Genomic DNA, 21199 nt, shown 5'->3' on the forward strand with positions numbered 1-21199 from the left:
GGTTTTCCAAGAGGGAAAGACTGAAGAGGGCTCTGTGCTATCCTTGCCAAACTTACAAATCAGTTTCACCCTCTTGGCAGGAGTGAGCGGTTGGTAGGGGAAAGAGGGGCTGTTGTGCTAACAGCAAGAAAACATCAGCAGTGGAGACAAGGCAGTCCCCCCACTAGCAATTTGTATGCAATTGCATCACTTTCAAAGCTTGTCGGCCTATATTATTTAGTGTGAAATAGGTACTATCATACACATTTTATAAATATGGAAAATGAGAATCAAAATCTGTGTCTATACCAACATAAAGCTGACTACAAGCAGCTACGCCTTCTATAAGTAAACAAAGGGTGCCCAGTAATTTTTATTGTCTAATAGAGGCAAATATTTTTACATTTTTATTGAAGAATTAAATACATAAAATGCACTTTGATAAATTTTTAAAAAATTTTTTTATTTATTTATGATAGTCACAGAGAGAGAGAGAGAGTGAGAGGCAGAGACACAGGCAGAGGGAGAAGCAGGCTCCATGCACCGGGAGCCCGACGTGGGATTCGATCCCGGGTCTCCAGGATCGCGCCCTGGGCCAAAGGCAGGCGCCAAACCGCTGCGCCACCCAGGGATCCCCACTTTGATAAATTTTTACAAGTTGAACATCCACAAGTAGTCATCACCCAAATTAAGAGCCTGAACAATGCCAACACATCCAAAGAGCAAACTCTCTCTTAGCTTCATGCCCCTTTTAGTCAACAGAATAACCCCCCCCCCCTAAAATAACCATATTTTGGCTTCTGCTATAGATTGAATGTCCTTCTCAAATTCATCTGTTAAAAATCTAGTCCCCACTGGAATGGTCTTTGGATGTTGGCCTTTAAAATTGATTGGAATTAGTGCCCTTCTGACGAAGCCCCCGGGGAGCTCCCTTGCTGCCCCTGGCATGTGAGGACACAGCCCAAGGACACTGTCTATAAACCGGGAAGCAGGTTCTCACTGGACACTGCGTCTGCCGGTGCCCTAATCTTGAGCTCCCCAGCCTCCGGAACCAGAAGAAATAAATGTTTGTTGTTTCATGCACCCAGTCGGTGGCATTCTGTTATAGCAGCCAGAAGCAACTAAGACAACATCTAACAGCAAAATTAGTGTTGCCTGTTTTTGAACTGCGTCTAAATGGGATCCCATGGAATCACGCATGAGCGCTCTTTAGTGCCCATTGCTTTTGTTCAGTTTGGGGAGAGTCATTCATGTTGCCGTGACTCCTGCATCCACATAGCTGTGTGGTCTCCCACCGGGAGGACAGACGCGGTGTGTCTGTCCATCCTCGGTGGATGGGCATTTGGGTAGTTCCCAGCTGGGGACTTTTATGATCAGTGCTGCTAGTAACGTGCATGTCTGTTGGTGAACCCAATATACACGTTTCTGTTCGGGGACCACGTCCTAGCGGAGCTGCTGGGTGCCGGGTAGGAGCATGTTCAGCTGGAGCAGACCCTGTCAAACAGTCACCCAAAGGATCTGTCCACATTCATACCCCTACCAGCCGCAAGTCCTTTGGTTCCAATACTTGTTCCTACCAGGCATTCCCATTTTAGCCATCCTGGGGCAGGGGTGCTGGGGCAAGTTTTGCCTTCATTTTGATGTCAGTACCAATTGTTGGCAGCTTTTGTTTGTTTTTGACTGCAGCTTGAATTTGCTTTCCTTTCACGTGGTGGCTGAGACATTTTCATCCAGTTTCTTCTTTTTGCTTAAAATTGCCCATCCTACAGGAAATTCTGATGGGTTCTTTCTTCTCTTTCCCAGCTCAATCTTTCCTTTGTTTTCTTTCCCTGGTTGTTGCTTTCCCTCTCTTTTACACATACTCCATGGCCACCTTCAGGGCCACTCGTCCAGGTAACTCCTGCAACACCCATCAGAGCTCCCAGCCATGTGGATCTCAATCTTGTGTGGATCCTCAGGGCCGCTGGCTTCAAATTTTCTCCCCCTTCTAGTCTCGTCTCCTTCATGCCCCTCCTGGGATGAGTTCTAGTCCTACTTCTTCAATAGGCCAGGCCCTAAAAACCCTCAGGTTTCAAGAACAGTTAACAGTTATTGAGAGCTTACAGAAGCCAGAAACTTGACAATATTCCTACACCCCACACAAAAATCCCAAACTTTACAGGTGAGGAGATGGAGATACAGTTAAGCAAATTTCCCAATTCCTTCCCATTAGTAACTGACAGAACCAGGATTTAAACAGCTCATCTAAACCTACAGTGTGTGGTCTTAGGACTTCCCTGATTTTATGAAGCTACAAGATCCTCAGCCCCTATTGTCTGTTCCATTCACCTGATGGTTATATTTAGAGCCTTGTATCCTTGTCCAACCTTTTATTTCCAGCATCATGATTTTTTTTTTTTTTTAGCATCATGATTTTGAATCTTTAGGCTCTCCTATCTGATTCTGTAGGGCATTTAAAGAGTGGAAATACTGACTGAAATGGAGATAAAAGCAAAACCATAAAATTCCTGTGAGAAAGAATAGCATACAGTGAAAAGACAGATGACAAGCCCGAGGAAGAGTGGAATAGATGACAAAGACTTAATATCTTGTTACATAAAACCCTTTTATAAATCTGTAAGGAAAAAAGCAAGTAACCTATTAGTTAAATAATATTTTGAAGGATAAGAGTAAAGTAAGCAATTCACACTAGTGGAGATGACTAATTCACAAGAAGTGCTACTTCACTGGTAATCAAATGAAAATTAAAATAATTTTTTACTTTTAATAGAGGTGGGCTAGCCAGAAGAACATAACCCACCTTCAGGTGGTTGGGACTCAGTTGGGAGGGTAGGTCCCAGTGATGGGGGCTGAACCGCTCCGGCATGAGGGGAGACAAAGGGATTCCCACTCTAAGTCATGTCTTTCCTTGCTTTGGGACTCAGTGCCCCCGTCATCTTGTAGTAAAGTTACTGGGGTCTGGTCTGGTCCCAGTGAGTGTGGGTCCTGCTCCAGGGGTGTCCCGGTGTTTGTTTCACCTATACAGAAGGATATACCAGCATATATATTAATATAAAAGCATAGACTTTATACTTTCTTTATGCTTTATGCTTTCCTATATTATTTATGTATTTATTTTGCAAGGACTATGTGTTAGTTTTATCCTAAAGAAAGTTATTTCTGTCTTGGGAAAACAAGAGTATACGTCACCCACTTTGTGAGGCAATATCAGAATCTAAACCTCACTGGAGTCTAATGGTAGAGGCTAAAGAGTTTGGGGGCAAAGAACTACACTTCTCAGATACCATTTATCATTCACTCAATTTTTCTTATAAACTCTATTTTCTGACTGTGTTTCTGGTATGAATTAGTTATGTCTGGACTTTGTCATTAAGACCCAGAAAATCTTGCTTCCCTTCTCCCCTTTTTTGTCCTGAGTATACAGAAGGGCCTACAAGTCAGACTTCTAGGCTTACCTGCAAGATTACCTGTCCCATCCAGATCCCAGCCAAACTGCACATTTCGACCAGTCGGGTGTCCAGTCTTTAAGATGCCCTATTAAAATCTGCATTACTTGCTGATGCAACACAGCCTCCTGGCAAAAAAATCTCATTATTACCTCAGACCCCAGCCCAGCTCCTCCTCTCTGACTCGTCTCCGGGCTTCTCCACTTTCAGCTATTAGTTTACTGAGCTTCATAGGAGACTCTTCAAAATAAATAACATTTTCTATCATCTACTGAGTATTTACATTATGCCAGGAATTGACATATATCTTTTATTTTAATCCTCCTAACAATACTTTCAGTTAAATATAATTACTATTTTACAGATGAAAAGAAACAAGGGTTATCAAGAAAAGCACAGCCAGGATTTAAAGTCACATCTGTCTGGCTTTCTTCCAATCTGGAATCTCCCCCGCCCACCCACCCCCCAAGCTCTTCCTTTGCCAGGAGAAACCCCTAACTTTGTTCTCTGCTAGAGGCTGGACTGCAACCACCATGAGGTGACCTGCTGTCTCTTCTGATCATGCCTGAGAAAGCCGTGAACAGATTCCTTGTATTGTTATCTGCACAGACACTTGTATGCTGTCCACTAGTCATTTCCTGAATGTTTACTCTCAATCCAGAGCAGCCCAATTAAGAGGCCTCCCTGTCTCCAGTAAGGCCTTGCATCAAATCTATTTGAAGTTCGAGTGACAAGATACTTTGTGCTTCCTGTGATGGAAAGACTTGGCCCTACAGGGTGTATTTATGCTTTAAAAGGACAGTGTATCTATCCAAGGAAATTTCTAACACAAGAAAATTTTCTTTAAAAAAAAAAAAAGATTTATTTACTTGTATTTTGAGGGGGGGGGGAACATGAGCGGGGTGAGGAGCAGAGGGAGAAAAAGAGAGAGAGAGAATCCCAAGCAGACTCACAGAGCCCAACACAGGGCTTGATGTCACCGTTGGGAGTTCATGAGCTGAACCAAAACCAAGAGTTGGATACTCAAACACTCAAACAACGGAGCCACTCAGGTGCCCCAACACAAGAGAATTTTCTAAAAGGAAGAAATTTAGAACAGAGGTAAAAGGTGGTACAGCTTATCCTTGTTTTACAAAAAAAGGAAGTGGAGCCTCAGAAATTCGTTGGCTTAGCCAAAAGTAAAGCACAAAATGTGAAAATGAAACTCTATCTTCTAATCATGGATTTCAAGCCTCACCCTCTTTCTGCCCCCACCCAGTGCCCATTTTCATCAGCCACTGACCTGCATTCCCAGGCCTTCTCTTGTGGGAGAGCCACCTCCTTGTGTCCTGGAGACAGGCTGGAACAGGGCTGCCCTGCACCCCTCCCACGTTTTACACCATCTCAGCTCAAAGTGAACCCTCTGGATGAGTAAAACTGTTAAGAACACCCTACCTGTCACAATGTTTTAGGTGTCATTATTTTATGAGGTAAACTGCTCAGTTCCTCATTACAAATCTCTCTCAATTGTCTGCCAAGGATATGCTCCCTATAATACTTCCAAATTCCATAAACTATTTCATCCATACATTCATCCAGTAAGTGTCATAGCATAAGGAATGCGAGGTCCTAAGGAGAGAAAGAGCCCCCTACCCCATAGAACTAAGGGGTAAATTTCATAAAATGATATGTTCCGGATTCACTGGACTCTCCTTGACTTCCAAACTTACTCTCTCTCACCCAACGCCCAAAGCGAGCCTACGTTCTTGTGACACCTTGACAGTCAGCAGTTTATAAGGACAAAGCATGCTACATGCTTCACCTGATACTCCACCCCACGTGTATACACTGGCTTTGTGTTCTGACCCTGGAAGCTCTCACAACCGCTTGTATGATCCAGGACATAGAGCCAAATCACCGCTGCCACCTTTACTCCCTGACACCATCCAACAGCATTATTTCACTTCTGCACACCCTGCCTTCTGCTCTGGGGTTCCTCTGTCTTCACGGTGCCCACATTTAGCACGCTGCCTCTGTGGGGGGGCCACAGGCTTGTACCCACTCACTGCTTCCTCTGCTGTCCTGAAATCCGACTTCCTCAGGGACAGGCAGGGGGGCCAGGTGCATAGTCCCAAAGTGCACCTTATTTTGTGTTCACCTCCTAGGACCTAGAACAGTCTCTAGCATATGATGGGAGCTCAACAAATATTTGTTGAATGGAGGAATGAAGGAGCAGAGTATTAAAGTGACATGTATAAGGCACCTAGTTTAGAAGACAAGAATCCTGGCTCCCTAGGTCCTAGGTCAGTGCCCACTCAACTCTACCACCCTAGGTTTACGTTAGCCTCCTACAAGGAAAAAAAAAAAGAAAAAGGAAGATAGATTAAGAACAAGGGAAGGAGGAGAGAATATAGAAGAGAAAGCACAACAAGTAAAACTGGGGGTTGAATGTATAGACAGCATAACAGCAAGACCAGAGCTGACAGTTTCTGGGTCTAAGATACACTGCTCCAAGGAAGAGAAGTTATATTTATGGATAAATGATCTGTTGCCCAAATTCTCACCCCTGGAACAGGCCTGGAAGAACACTTGACTCCAGGCAGAGTAAAAGTAGCTTAAAATTCATATTTATATCACTTAAATGTGTTCATTACCTTGTATCCTACCTTCGGTTATCAAGATTTTTAAAAAATCTCATTTAAAAAATAAATACGACCTTTTCCTACCCATCCCAGCAAGGTCAATGTCTCTCTCTTTTTTTTTTTTTAAAGATTTTTGTTTTAATTTTATTTATTTATGATAGTCACAGAGAGAGAGAGAGAGAGGCAGAGACACAGGCAGAGGGAGAAGCAGGCTCCATGCACCGGGAGCCCGACGTGGGATTCGATCCCGGGTCTCCAGGATCACGCCCTAGGCCAAAGGCAGGCGCCAAACTGCTGCGCCACCCAGGGATCCCAGGTCAATGTCTCTTAAGAATTTATTATTATTTTTGTTGCTATTACTTTAAACACCTTCAGTGGATCAAGCATATTAGATATTAATTAGTTATTTTGATTTAATTAGTATGCATCAAGTAATACGCCGAAGTCCCAGTGGAGATTTGAGAGGTTTTGCTTCAGAATGTGACTGAGATATGTTTTGTTTTTTTTGTCCACAAGGTATTAGCTATACTGTTAACCATGCCTAGGGCCTGGGGCAGAGAAATGGTGTTATTTAGAAATAATGACAATACAGACAGGAGGTCTGTCAGTTTGACAAAGTGGTTTTGGAAATTATCTTTAAATTTTTCACTTAATGGGAAAAACTTTATACTGAAAGCTATAAAGACATAAATACTTCCTATAATCCCATGCACACTCATTTTATATTTTATAATGTAACCTATAGTTATTCACCATTGGCAAAATAGGTGTATTTTCTAAGAAATCTCAAATTATCAAAAACCATAAACGGTAGGTGACACCGAGCGAGACTGGAGAGGGTTGGCTGGGGAGGAGGAGTGGAAGAGAAATTTTTCATTACAGATATACTACTAGGTACCTTTAGGTTTTGTGCTTTATGAATGGATCTCCTATCAAAAATAAATCACATTTAAACTCAAAACCAAGATTTAAGACATATTTTAATGAGAGCAGAAAGCTGTAGACTCACAGAACAGGTTTTTTTTTTTTCTATAGTAATTTCAATAATAAATGAGTTTTTATAGCCACAAGTGTATTTGGTTATTGCCAGCTTTAAAAAGAAGTGGTGCATCAAGAACTATAATAACAAACACAGACTCTTCCTTCCTTGCCCTTTACCCCACATAGTCAGAACCCTCTGATGTCCTACCACTTCTGCTGTGCACTTGTTTGCAGCACCATCTGTAATAGCCACGGTAAGTGGGAGCTTTTCCTCTATTCTGATGATGCTAGTTCTGATTAGTTCTAATTATCACCAAGAATGGCTCATATAAATAATGTTTCACAATTAGGAAATTGCGCTATATCCAATTCTTGTTATGGACACTAGCTATGGGAGACATAATCACCCAAATTATTTTTCTAAGCATTTTTTCCAGGTGTATGTACACACATTTTACACAGAAGTTATTTTTTGTTTTGTTTTGTTTTGTTTTACCCAGGAAAAGGATCACAATAAATATACTACTTTAGACATTTTTTTAAACCCCACAATGCGTTCGGAAACTCTTTCATGATAGGGCACACCTACGTGGAGATTCCTATAGGCCATGGCCACCCTAGGAGACTACTGCCTTTGCTGAAGCTATGACAAACCCAGGAGTAACTGAGGTCCACCCAAGGAAGGTAGTTGTGCACGACTCAGCATTCTCAGATCTTTGTTTAATCAAGTGCAAGGCATTATGCTAAGGAAGAGGGAGGGAAACTAACTGGGTCACTCTAATGGTCCGGGACGCTTATGATCCAGCAAGGAAATCTACAGGGCTAAGGCATACCGAAATAAGCCTGACACAAGAAAGACTAGTAAGTAAGACCAAAAAAATAAGTAAACAGAGGTGTCATAAGAAACGCAGAAGAACAGACTAAACTGGCCTGGAGAAGGTAGCAGCCGTTGCTCTCCGAAGAGCAGGTGAGACTGCAACCAACCGAAGACAGAGAAGAGGCTCTAAGGGTTTAACAAGAGTCTAGGCTGTTGACATGGGCTTGATTCAGGCTGCTCAGAGCTGTAAAGCCTTTTTCCTGTTCTCACTCTGTCCTTTTTAGTTCTCTGTCGCTGAGGCTGCTATGTTTCTGGGCACACCCAGAGGATCTTCAGACTTTACAAACCGGTTGTGCAGAGCCTGGCATTTCAATAAGAAACAAAGTGCTGAGTAACAACATGAAGTCAATCTGTTGCTTGCCAAGAGCTGGGAGGCCTGGGTGGTTTCCTAATCTTAAAGAGGCAGAAAAAAATTAAAGCCAGACTCCTAGGGAAAAACCTGGGTGGATTTACCAAACCAAAAAACACGACGCACGCATTGATTTAGGGTAGCAGCCCCACCTGTGATTACTCTTGTTCATTCCCAGGTCAGAGGGACTAATGTACCTCCCAATTATTTTGCCTTTCTTCCATGACAGACTAACGTATCCTTAAATGGCTTATTTTTGTGAAGAATCTTTCACACCCTGTAAAGCAGAGATAATTTTTAGTCAGCCCTGGGTCAAAGAGGAAAAGTTGAAGAGATCTCAACAGGAAATGACTCTGCTACAAAGAATTCCGAGTACAAGTGAACAAACAATCTGGCACAAATGATGATTTGAGGTGTCCCAGAAACAGTAGGGCCCACTGCCAGCTCCAATGGTGAAATCCCAGTCTGATGAAGGGTACCAGCGCTCCAGAGGAGATCACACCTGGATCCATCACTCCCGTGTCACAGATTTTGACCAGCTCAGCTAGTATTCAACGCCCTGGGGCCTTTTGTCTGATGACTCATGTTTGACCACTTGTTCTGGGAATAGGGTACCAAATATTTGGGAGGCTTCATGGAATCTGTAACTGAAATGACAGACAAACCCACAGAGGACTGGGGCCAACTCAGGAATTTGTTTTAATCTTTGATTAAAATTTTAAAAATTTAAGAATATAATTATAAAAATAGTATATTTCGAAAATCAGCAATATTTGGCAACTGCAAGTCCACCACTGACAAATATTAAGTGTATTTATTTTTTTTAAGATTTTATTTATTTATTCATGAGAGACACAGAGAGAGAGGCAGGGACACAGGCAGAGGGAGAAGCAGGCTCCCTGTGCGGGGTCTGATGTGGGACTCGATCCCCAGACCCAGGATCACACCCCGAGCCGAAGGCAGATGCTCAACCGCTGAGCCACCCAGGCGTCCCAGAGTGTGTTTATTTTCATTCTGTGTTCTCTGCACACATGAATGTATAAAAGTAGGATCACACGATACATACATGATTTTATGTTAATTTTTATCTAACATTGTATATAGTCATTTCCCATGTTTATTCAGTATTATTATAAACATTGTTTTTAATGGCTGTATAATGTTTTATTCTCTAGGTATATAGGACAATTTATTTAAACATCCTACTTCTTGGGACACTTATATTGCTTCCAGGTATTTTTATTTCTGTAAATAACATTATGATAAATATCTGTACCTAGAAATATTTTGCTATAATCAAAACGTATTTCCTTAGAATTCAAATCAAGAAGTAGGATTACTGGATCAAAGAGTGGGCTTTAATTTTTTAAGATAATTTATTTATTTTAGAGAGAGAGAGAACGTGCATGTGAGTGGGGGGAGAGGCAGAGGGAGAGAGTCTTCAAACAGACTCCCCACTGAGTATGGAGTTCCATGTGGGGCTCTATCTCACGACCCATGAGATCACGACCTGAGTCAAAACCAAAAGTTGGATGCTCAACCAACTGAGCCACCCAGGCACCTCTCTAATTATTTCTTTTAGTTACAAACAGATGAACCATGCTGTATGAGTAACATATTCTGAAAGTCTGCATATCCAGCAGATCTCTCTGAATCACTCTGTGGGTGAGTCAGGGATTCCATGCTCATTCTCAGTAGTCTTATTTTGTACATTTTACCTGCAGTTCCTTGAACTTCCTCATGTCCTACTGAAGACCCCAGTATAGCCAGTGTTCTCCCACAGCTGATCACCTTCTTCACTTGAAGGATCTTAAAACTACTGAACTCACTGTTTCCTTCTTCTTCCCAGGCACCTTACATCCAAACGATTTGAAGGAATGGGTTCTCCGAGCCATGGGATTAAAGTCTCTATTTACTGATCTTACCACCTGCCTGTTCCTACACATCCATATCTGTCTTCTCTTCTTTAAATACCATGTATAGGTTGTCAACACCCAAATTAATATCTCTAGCTCAAATTTCTCCTCTATGTTCTGACTACAAATCCAACTGCCTACATGACAGCTCTATTTGGATGTCTAATGATCATCTCAAACATAGTATATCTAATACCAAACTGCTGATCTTTCCTGAACCTGTTTTTCCTGTAGTCTTCTACACAGAAGTTAATGACAACACCATCTTTTACTTTCTCATGCCAAAAACCCTTGGAGTTCTTTTTCTCTGTCTCTCACACCCCACATCCAATCCATGGGCAAATATTTGCATCCTTTCTCACTGGATTACTGCAATAATCTCCTTACTGGTCTCACTGCCGTTCAGCCTATTTCTCAATACAGTAGTCAGAATAGTCCTGTTAAAACATAAGTCAGATCATGTGACCTACCCATTCAACACCAGCACAGGCTTCTTTTTCACTTAGCATAAAAGTCAGAGTCTTTATAACGCCTGGACACGATCTGCCCCCTCCTGCCTCCTCACTCATCTTACTTTATGTCCTACAATTTTCTCCTTTGTTCCCTCTGCCACAGCCACACTGGCCCTCTTGCTGTTCTCGGAACACGTCAGGCACCTTTCCTTCCTCAGGATCAACATACTTCCCAAGCCTCCTACATGCCTCCCAGATTTCTGCATGGCTCACTCCCTTCCTCCTTCAGGTCTTTACTGGTTCATCTTCCTACATGACCTTTCCTGATGATAATGATTTAATTTCCAACTCCAGCCCCAACATTCCCTATCTCCTTTCCTACCTTATTTTTCTCCATCACCAACAGACCATGTTTACTTGGTTTGTTGTGTGTCTTCCCCCACAAACAGAGAAAACTTTTGTCTGTTTTGTTCATTTCTACCTTCTCAGCACCTCTATTAGTGACTAGTGCATAGCTTCTGCTTAAAAACTATTTGCTGAATAAAAGTAAGCGTAAACTACAAAGAAGCATAGGTAAGGTTTTCTGGGTCAGGAGTGTGAGAAAATGGAAAATGGCAGGCACCAATGTGTCTCCCCTGGACATTCTGATTCCTATTATAGAATCTGGGCCAAAAGTACATAAAAGAATCAGAAGGACTACAGAGCAAGCAAACTAGGCCAGGTGTCTCCTAGATAGTCTTGGGTATTTTTGCACACTATATATGAGGAGAGTTTCTAAACTGTGCACTAAAAAAAAAAAAAAAAGAAAAAAAAATAAACTGTGCACTAAAGCAAACCAGAAAGTTTTAACAAAGATTATATTGGCTTTCTCAGCATTTCTGCTTGGTCACAGAATGTGGCAGAGGTTTCTGAAATGGCCCCAGTATCCAAAGCAGGAAGGAATGAAAACAATAGAACTGAGTGGTTTCCAAATGGCTAGACACTTTACAGTATCTCATTTAAGCCTTCACCAGCACTGAGAGTCAGAGTATTACTTCCATGATAAATACATTAAAATTGATGTCCAGAGAGAATGATTTCACCAGAGTCACACAGGTAGTAAGTGGCAGGCTGAGCATCTCTTCTTACTAGCTCCCTGACTAATTGAGGACTTAGAATCTATAACTATTATCTTGACTACTTTGATGACTTTGGAGAAATTGCTTAATATTTCCATCTTGATTATCTACAAAACAATGCCATTCACTTTAGACATACTTCTCAGCATGAACAGGGCGACGATTTCAGATCTTTCTGGCTCTTGTGCATTGCTCAGCTCTTTAGGAAGAAAGAAAATGTTCTAAATGTTCAAGTCCACTATGGCTCTTGTGCTTCCTAGTTCAAATCTTTAAGCCCTTAAGTTAAACCATAACAACTGCCATTATACAAAGCCTCCTGGAACATTTTCCCAAGTGAAACAAATACTCCAGTTGTGTGAGGGTGTCAGGCAAAGTTAGAAATGGAACTCCTTGCTGGCTATCCATGTGAAGGACTTTGTTTGAGGGAATCCTATGTTGCCAGCACAGTCACTTGTCAAGGACAATGGCTGCTGGCACAGCGTTAATATGTGAAGATTGGGAAAGCTGCCAGAGAAAGCAAACTCTTTTGTGGTATGTGCAATGTTGTGCTGGGGCGTCAGCTGAAGTCCACCATCGGTGACCATCTGAACGCCGCCTTTCACTGACAGTGCACACAAATGGACAGCTCAGCAAATTGGAGGATGAATGTCTAGGGAGAGGCAACACACTGTAATGGGAAATAAATTAGGATATGCGTGAGGAAATCCTAATTTTCATTCCAGTGTTGTGACACTGACACCTCCTGCAACCTCTCTGAGCCTCATTGTCCTTTTACACTCACTCACCCGATCACCCATCCAGGCATCCAGCAAGTACTTATTAAATGCCAACTTCTTGTCAAGGCATTGGGTCAGACGATGAAAGTATTTCATGGTATTGTTTTATGTGTATTAGGCATAATGATAGTCTCGTCTACCTCAAAGGGATGTATGAAGAAGAGAATTGGTGGTAAAAACGGATCTAATTACGTTTGTCTTGCTTACTTCATGGATCTATTATGAGAATCATATGAGTTAATTACGTGGGTATACTTTACAAACTTAAAGCATCGCATGACTACATAGAAAATAGATAATTTGACTAAGATGAAACTTTATACCATTGTTGGATATTAGTGAGAGAGATCTAGAAATTATTGAGATCTGGTGCCATTTTTCTTTTTCTTTTCTTTTCTTTTCTTTCTTTCTTTCTTTCTTTTTTTTTTTTTTTTTTTTTTGCCAAAGCAACACTTCCCAAACTAAAAATAGAAGTTGGTTTAAATAATTATCTATATGGTTTTTCAAAGAAAGCACACAGATAACAACCAAAGCTGTGGTTCAAACTATACTTTTTATTATACTCAGTAGTTTTAGGTGTTTAAGCTCTAAACTTCAAGATTAGAACTCAGGGTGGGATTTTTTATTGCTAATATATCAGTTAGGATTGGGTTTTGTTGCATATAAAAAGAAATATGCACTGTCAGTGCCTAAAGCAAACCTAAAGGAGAAAGGCAGTCTAGCTATGGACTTGCAGGCTGTCATAGTGTTTTTTCTCCATCATCCTAACGTGAGGATTTTATTATTTAGGCCATCTCAGGGCTGTTAAAACTTTAGTTATCACATCTGCATTGCAGGCCAAAAAGAAAACAGAGAAACAGAAAGAATCCCTTTCAGCTGAGCTGAATCCCTTTAAGCATCCTTTCTGGACTTTCCAGCTAGAAATTGTGCTTTCATACCTTTGATAGAAAATAGTCATCTGGCCAGACTTTGCCACAAGGGAGGCAGGGAAATGTAGTTTCTTGCAGAGAGACTGTCCCCAGCTAAAAGCTGGGTTAAAGAGGATGGGAAAGTGGATGTGAGACTGGCAACCAACAGTCCATTCCATGCAAAATATTAAGAAAAAAGGTAAGTGAATGGATACAATTTCCTCAGTTTTATCTTTCCTCCATAAATGTTTCCTATTCCTTTGGTTTTAATAATATTATCTTTCTCTTGTAACAGGACACAATATATCTGATTCAATACAAAATTATACATTTGTTTTTCTTACATAAATTAAGTATTTGTATTTCATGTTAAAAGGTAATATGAGGGACCCCTGGGAGGGGGGTGTCAGTGGTTGAGCGGCTGCCCTTGGCTCAGGGCATGATCCCGGAGTCCTGGGATCGAGTCCTGTATCGGCCTCCCTGCAGGGAGCCTGCTTCTCCCTCTGCCTGTGTCTCTGCCTCTCTCTGTGTGTCTCTCATGAACAAATGAATAAAATCTTTAAAAAAAAAAGCAACATAATTTTCAGGTGTTTTATCACATGATTATATTTGAGCCCCATTAATCCAAATCAGAGAAAATCTTAGAAGCCTAGACTGGGTACGCACCCTGTGTAGACGTAAGCTGCCAGCGCCTATTCCTTTAACCACCTTAGCTCAGAAGCACTTACTAAAAAGCATATTGACTTGAACATCAGCATAACACAAAATAACGTCTGAAATTTTTTCAGCACAGAAGAATGTCCTCCTGCTGTGGCCACAGCATGTGCATCTTCTTCCTACACCTGTCCTCAAATTCCCAGCAACATGATTGTACCTTGAGTGAAATCCCCCTGGTGTTCTGTGTGGACCCAATCCATATGTATAGTCATGGACCTTTCTGTTTATTTATAATTTGCCTTACTAAGACCTTAAATAGCTAAGCAAGTATGCCCGAGGGGCTCATTTCCTAACCTAAGGAGCATGGCAAACCGACTGGGTTATGAAAGAGCAGTGGAGCATCCAAAGCCATCCCTATCACTTGAGGAAGTGTTCTCTGCATACCACATACCGGGATGGCAGCCAAACGAGAAATGTAAGTACTGGATTCTGAAGCAAAGTTTTCATTTCTTTAAAAGCAACTATCACCATGTAACATAAACTTAAATTCAATCCTATCTGGGCCTTGCTGGCAATAGTATAATTTCTGGATGAAATAAGGTTTGGAGAAAGTTGAAAAATCTAGTATGTTATGTGACCTTGGACAAATCACTTAACCACACCAAACTTGTTATTTTACAAATAACAATAATAATTGCATTTGGTCACTAACATAGTAATTGTCCCCAAATATTGTGATACCATTTTTTTAAAAGATTTTACTTGAGAGAGAAAGAGAAAGAAAACATAAGCAGAGTGGGAGGAGGTGGGCAGAGCTGAACAGGGAGCCCAACACGACACAGGGCTCAATACCAGTACCCCAAGATTGTGACTTGAGCCAAAGGCAGATACTCAACCAACTGAGCCACCCAGGTGCCCCACAATACTATTAAATATTTATAAGAAACATAACTACTGATCATCCCTTGTCAGATCAAAAGATTTTGTCACTGACTTGCTAAGATTTTTTCAGTGAGATTCTGAGATAGAGGTCAGTAGGTTACGCTAGTGAGAGAATTGACCTCCATAATCTATATTTTCCCAGCTGGCCTTAGCATTCTAACGTTCTAGACCTTATTATCTTTAGACTCCTTTTCTCTTCCTTTGTTTGCCCCTTAATTCTAGGCATTTTACTGCTCATTGTCTCTCCCTCTAAAGACTGGCAAAAGAAAGTAGTAGCAGTTCTGGTAAATAGAACAAATACAAATGGAAATGAGCCAGAAGTAGTTTGTTATATTCAGTAGATACAGGTCCAGTTGAATATCAAGTATTGATGAAATGGTCTGTAACTTGGGAGGGAAGGGTAGATGGAATGGTAGCTAGACCATAGGCTCTGGAGTCAGGAGTGGGAAATTCATGTCTTGAGACTCTTCTGGCCACTCGACCCTTAGCAATTGTACAACGTCAAAGACTTCATCTCTGAAGGTGGTGATAGCACCAATAGCACAAATTGAGGGTGGTAGCAGTGCATACTTCCTAAGATTTATGAGGAATACTACTACCCATATTGTGGGCAGTATCCTCACTGTGACCAGTTACTATTCACCGACACCAATATGAGATGTCTCTGTATTGAGTTCCACTAAATTTGCAGGTCCATTTCTTTCTTTCTTCTTTTTCTTAACGATTCTATTTACTTATTCATGAGAGACACAGAGATAGGCAGAGACACAGGCAGGGGGAGAAGCAGGCTTCCTGTGAGGAACCCCATGTGGGACTCGATCCCAGGATCCCGGGATCACAACTTGAGCCAAAGGCAGACACTCAACCACTGAGCCACCCAGGTGTCCCTGCAGGTCCATTTGTTTCAAGCAATATTTGATCTGATGCAAATGGAATACAATAGAACATCCCCAAATGACTAGTATAGGACTAAGCCTGATCCTAGGTCTTTTTGCTAGGAAAATTGAGACTTCATTATCTGTTTGTAAAGGTGTTTTGTGAGCTCCGGTTCCCTTGAAGTCCCTCGCTACTTTTATTTTGCCCTCTTCCTGTGTCTTTAACAGCTCTGTGGCTTGGAGGCCTTGTTCTCTTCCAGATTTACAGTTGGGTTTCATCAGCACTCCTGTTTCCTGTTTTGTCCCTGTCTTGGCTGCTTGTTTTGCACCTCTGAGTCCTTCCCCTTCCTCTTCAGGGGATATCATCATTTCCAGTAGGGATAGGCAATGCCACCAGACTCTCTTGCTGCAGTTTTTCCTCTTCTTTCTTTTTCTTTTTTTAACCTCCTTTGAACCTTCCTAAACTTCCTGTAATGACTATGTCTCTGTTCCTGCTATTTCAGTATTTCTGTGGCTTCAGATTTTGATCTGGATTTGCGTCTTCTAGCTGAAACCATCTCAAACAAGTATTTTGAGGTTTTTGCTGGAAGGTAATTTGATTTTGTTTGCCCGGCCACCAACTCCCAGTTTAGATGTCATGAGATTTCTGGAGTGGAGGAGTGGCCGACCATCCCAGATTACCTTTCTCTTATTATCACTGAGCCACATTATTAGCAGGGATGGGCTGTTTTCTTAATGACTCAACCTTGCTTCTCATAATTCTAAATAGCTCCTGCTAAATCAGCAGAATTAAGGATGTCTTTCATTTCAGGAGGGTTGATGAAGAGTTAACTAAAGTCAAGCATAGACATGGCTATATTTACATGCTTTGGCATACCTACATCACTATGAATGATCAAATACACACACACTGGTGCACATACATTCACTAAAACACATAATTATTCCTTTGTAACTTTATGGCATCTTGTCTGCAAAGGAAGCCACAAATAGAAACTAAATACGAATGAAATTACTCCATTGCCTTGACAAATGACCAATAAATAACCTCTTCTGCTTCTTTTCTTTTTCTCTTATTTTTGGTCACTGTTGTTTAGATGAAGAGCAAAAAAGTCCAAAATGTTTCTCAGGCTACTCTCAAATTACTGGGCTCTGGGTTCATTCACTCAACAAGTATTCAGTGAGCACCTGCTATGCTCCAGATATTCACGATATATAGCTATGTACAGAACAGACCGGCTCCCAGCTATCCAGAGCCTTGTGTTTGGGTGGATGATCATCTTTCAGGATTAGACAATTTGTTCATTAAACAACAACCCAACGTGGTTTAAAATTACAAAAAGGAGAATGTCGAGTCAAGAGCAGAGATGGAGGTTATTACATGCCCCATCATGTGGTTTCCTAACAGGCCAAATGCATTACAGAATGGGGTCTTGCTCACTCTTCCTTCCCATTTCTGTTGCTCAGAACTCACAGCCACATTTCAGGAGTTAGATATTTTATTTCCTACGAGCTAAGACTTTGGCTGTATTTGCTATCATCCTCATCAAGTGAGAGGACCATTTGCTTACCTAAGTATTTTGCCTTGCGCCCTGACAACCCCAAATAGAACCTTGCCTTGATTTTCTCTGGGAGTCAAGATAGTTCATCAGAGAGACCTTCTGTTGCACTGTAGTATCGCTCTTTAGACTGACTGAGATCCATATTGGAAGATACCATCTACTAAAAGTCACCATTAAATACTTAATTGAGGAACCCCTGGGTGGCTCAACCATTGGGCATTTGCCTTTGGCTCAGGGCGTGATCCCGGAGTCCCAGGATCAAGTCCCACATCAGGCTCCCTGCATGGAGCCTGCTTCTCCCTCTGCCTGTGGCTCTACCTCTCTGTGTGTGTTTCTCATGAATAAATAAATATTTTTTAAAAATCTTAATTGAATCCCCACTTTAGCATTTTTAATCCTTTGGATTTATATAGTAAAGGGAAAAAAGAAAGGTATTGGTTCTTTGCATCTTTCATTCATCTATGTGACTGCTTTTGTAGCATACCTACAGAAATATAGCACTTTCCAAGTCTTTAATATTATTAGTTTGTGTGGCGTAAGGATGTAGGCGTGTGTTTGGCTTTTGTTAATAGGTAGTTGTATTTCTTAAAATACACTGTTTTCTGAGTTCTCTTACTGTTCTTGTTTTCAACTAACGGAAATTGAAAAATAAAGATTGTGGGAGTATAAAATGAATGCTTGCAATGTTTGTCATTTTTAAACTCTATTTCTGTGGCTCTTGACTTTTTCTAGGATGACTTCACGTTAAAGCTAAGGCCAAAAATGAATATAATATTATATGTCAACTATATATCAATTAAAAAAATAAAAATTAAGGAAATAAAAAAAGCCAGAGCCCTTGTTGTAAACAAATGACAAGGGACGTAACAGCTCATAAGGAATGCAATCTGGGTTATCTGTAGCATATTGTATGGATAAAAAGTAAAAGGATAATTTTGAATACAAAGGAAATGAATAAGTTCCCTTGCTAAGAATTGAAGGAAGACTATTGGAGGGCAGAATCATTCTCTGCAGCTGGACCTATACCTCCCCCAAATCAGTGGCCACACCGTATGGTTAGGAAGCCTGAATCTTACCCCAGTGGCTGATATTTAATTCTCTATTTTGGCAAAGCATGAGAAGAGGTAGAGAATAGCAGTTAAGAAACTGCCTGGGTTTAAGACCTGCCTCTGCCACCTATTTGTTGTGTGCTTCCTAATAACCTGAGCACTGGATAATGGTACTTGCTTTGTGGGGTGGTTTTAAGATTGAAAAGAAATAACCCACAGAAAGCAGACAAAGTCAGAGAGGGAGAAGAACCGTAAGACACTCTTAATCATAGGAAACAAACTGAGGGTCGCTGAAGGGGAGAAGGGTGAGGGGACGGAGTAACTTAACTGGGTGATGGACATTAAGGAGGGGACATGATGTGATGAGCACTGGGTGTTACTTACATAAGACTGAGGAAGCACTGGCCTCTACCTATGAAGCCATTATATGTTAATTGAATTTAAATACAATTTTAAAATAAATAAATAAATAAACAAAAACCCAAACAAACAAAAAAGAAACAAAAACAAAAAACAAACTGATGGTCACTGGAGGGGAGGTGGTCAGGGGATGGGGTAATTGGGTGATGGGCACTCAGGAGGGCACTTGATGTAATGAGCACTGGGTGTTATATGCAACTGATGAATCACTAAATTCTACCCCTGAAACTAATAATACACTGTATATTAACTAAATTAAATTTAAATAAAGAATTATTTTAAAAAAGAAAGCAGACTGCTTAGAAAGCACATAGTAATAAATGTGAAATATTATTGCAATGATGGCGATGATGATGATGATGATGATGGGTGTTCAGGGAGATATCGGGCTGAACATGCCTGGAATGGCTCAGTCAGGGGCAGAAATGTGACCCAGCTGACAGGCTTCAGAAGGTAGTTAGAGAACCGATGGGCTAAGTTGCAGGGTTGTTAAAGAGGATATGGGGCAATGCCTATAAAACCAAAAGAAGCAAAGGTGCCCTTTTGCCTGCTGTGGAACAAAGTACATCACCTAGTCTGGAGCCAACTACAGAAGGGCCTAGACCCCGGGAGAGAAGATGTTGAACCTAGCTAACATGGTTAAGGTCAAACAGGTCAAAGCTCTTGGTTTTCTCTTTGTTTGTCTGGCTTGGAAAATTCCTGAAAAGGAATTTTATGGTTTTTATCCTTTTAATACCTGACTTCTGTATAATGGAAGAAAAAAAGCACTCTAGTAATCCTCTATAAAGCCAGACACATACTTAAGCAAGGAGATCCTGTGTAAGATGATAGGAATTATAGGTCTCATCCTACCAGCAAGAAGGTAATAAATTCCCTTCTATACACGTTACAATTATATAAGCCAGAAATTGCTGTAAAATGAACCATCTCTTTGAAAATCTCACTACATGTTGTTTGCATAATTACCAAACTCTTAATTGTAAAATGTACAGTGGCTAACAATCAGGAAGTAGTTGTTGAGTATCTATTTTGTGCAAGGTAGTATTACATAATGACAGAATCATGCTATTCTTTTGCTTGATGCATAGGTTTGTGTTGCATAATCAATGTCTCACTAATTTCTTCAAACTTCGTAAAAAATAATAAACCAGAATCTCCTACTGGGAATACAGTAGCGCATATTCCTAAATTTATAGCATTTTAAAGCTGGAAGGACTCTTTTTTTTTTTAAGATTTATTTATGATAGAGAGAGAGAGAGAGAGGCAGAGACACAGGAGGAGGGAGAAGCAGGCTCCATGCAGGGAGCCCGACGCGGGACTCGATCCCAGGACTCCAGGATCACGCCCTGGGCCAAAGGCAGGTGCTTAACCACTGAGCCACCCAGGGATCCCCCAGCTGGAAGGACTCTTAAAAGAGAATGGAAATCGGCACCTGAGGCTTTTTTCAAAATCCTGGTTAATGTCCTAAGGAGCTTCTGAAATTTTAAACTATTAAGAACATTCTATAAAAGAAATTATTTAGTCAAATATATCAACTGGTGCACTGAATCCCCACCTATTATAAGAATTTATTCATGGTAGCCATGCCAATTTTAGGAAGCACAGATTAGAAATTCAGATAACTTAAGTGACTGAATCAAAGTGAATGGCATGAATCATTCATTAGAGAGAGAGGACAGTCAGGCATCTAAAGAAATAAGGCCTAGCATTTGACCTGCTTGATGATTTCTTTTCCCAGCTGAAAAATATTTTTTTGAATTTTGCCCAGTTCCTCTTGAGACAGACAAATGTTAAACAGAAAGAAGTGGTGATGTGCTTTTGTTCAGTATGGTCTCGTGGGGGAAGTCCTATAATATTTTCAGCGAGTTGCTATGGAGGCAGCCAGCAGCCAGCTCAGCTAATGAAGTCAGGCTGATGGTGCTGTGGGATGATACTACAGTAGCAATTAATAGACACCTGAGTGCCAGAATCATGCAGTAGAGATAAATAAGGCAGGAAGACAATAGCCAAGTTTACCCAATAGAAAACCACGAAGTGCACACAAGGAAGGTACACTTTTCAAACTTCACAAGGCATTTACAGACACCAGTGAACAAGAGATGCACAGTACCAGTACCGTCCCATATGCCCTACCACAAGTAGGTATCCCAAGGAGAGTGATGTCCCTGCATGCTAGAAGCAGGGCACAAGGGGAAGTCGGTTAAAATATTTGGATAGTTAGCTGAGCTTTGAAAAACCATATTCCAGGCCCATTGGATTTCTAGACTTATC

General features: G+C 41.0%; 1 long non-coding RNA gene and 1 pseudogene across 2 annotated transcripts in view; both read right to left on the reverse strand.

The window, feature by feature from the left end:
• LOC144304151 (coiled-coil-helix-coiled-coil-helix domain-containing protein 2 pseudogene) overlaps window positions 1-21199 on the reverse strand; it is a 176556-nt pseudogene that overhangs the window by 75203 nt on the left and 80154 nt on the right. The gene's annotated exons all lie outside the window — the stretch shown is intronic.
• On the reverse strand, window positions 2713-5276 carry LOC144303875 (uncharacterized). The gene is made up of 3 exons (XR_013370872.1): window positions 4708-5276; window positions 3435-3553; window positions 2713-2996 (listed from the first exon to the last, which is right to left on the reverse strand). It is a non-coding gene; the product is annotated as an uncharacterized LOC144303875 (long non-coding RNA).

Source organism: Canis aureus, chromosome 33 (genome assembly GCF_053574225.1).
Source record: "Canis aureus isolate CA01 chromosome 33, VMU_Caureus_v.1.0, whole genome shotgun sequence".
NCBI classification, from domain to species: domain Eukaryota; kingdom Metazoa; phylum Chordata; class Mammalia; order Carnivora; family Canidae; genus Canis; species Canis aureus.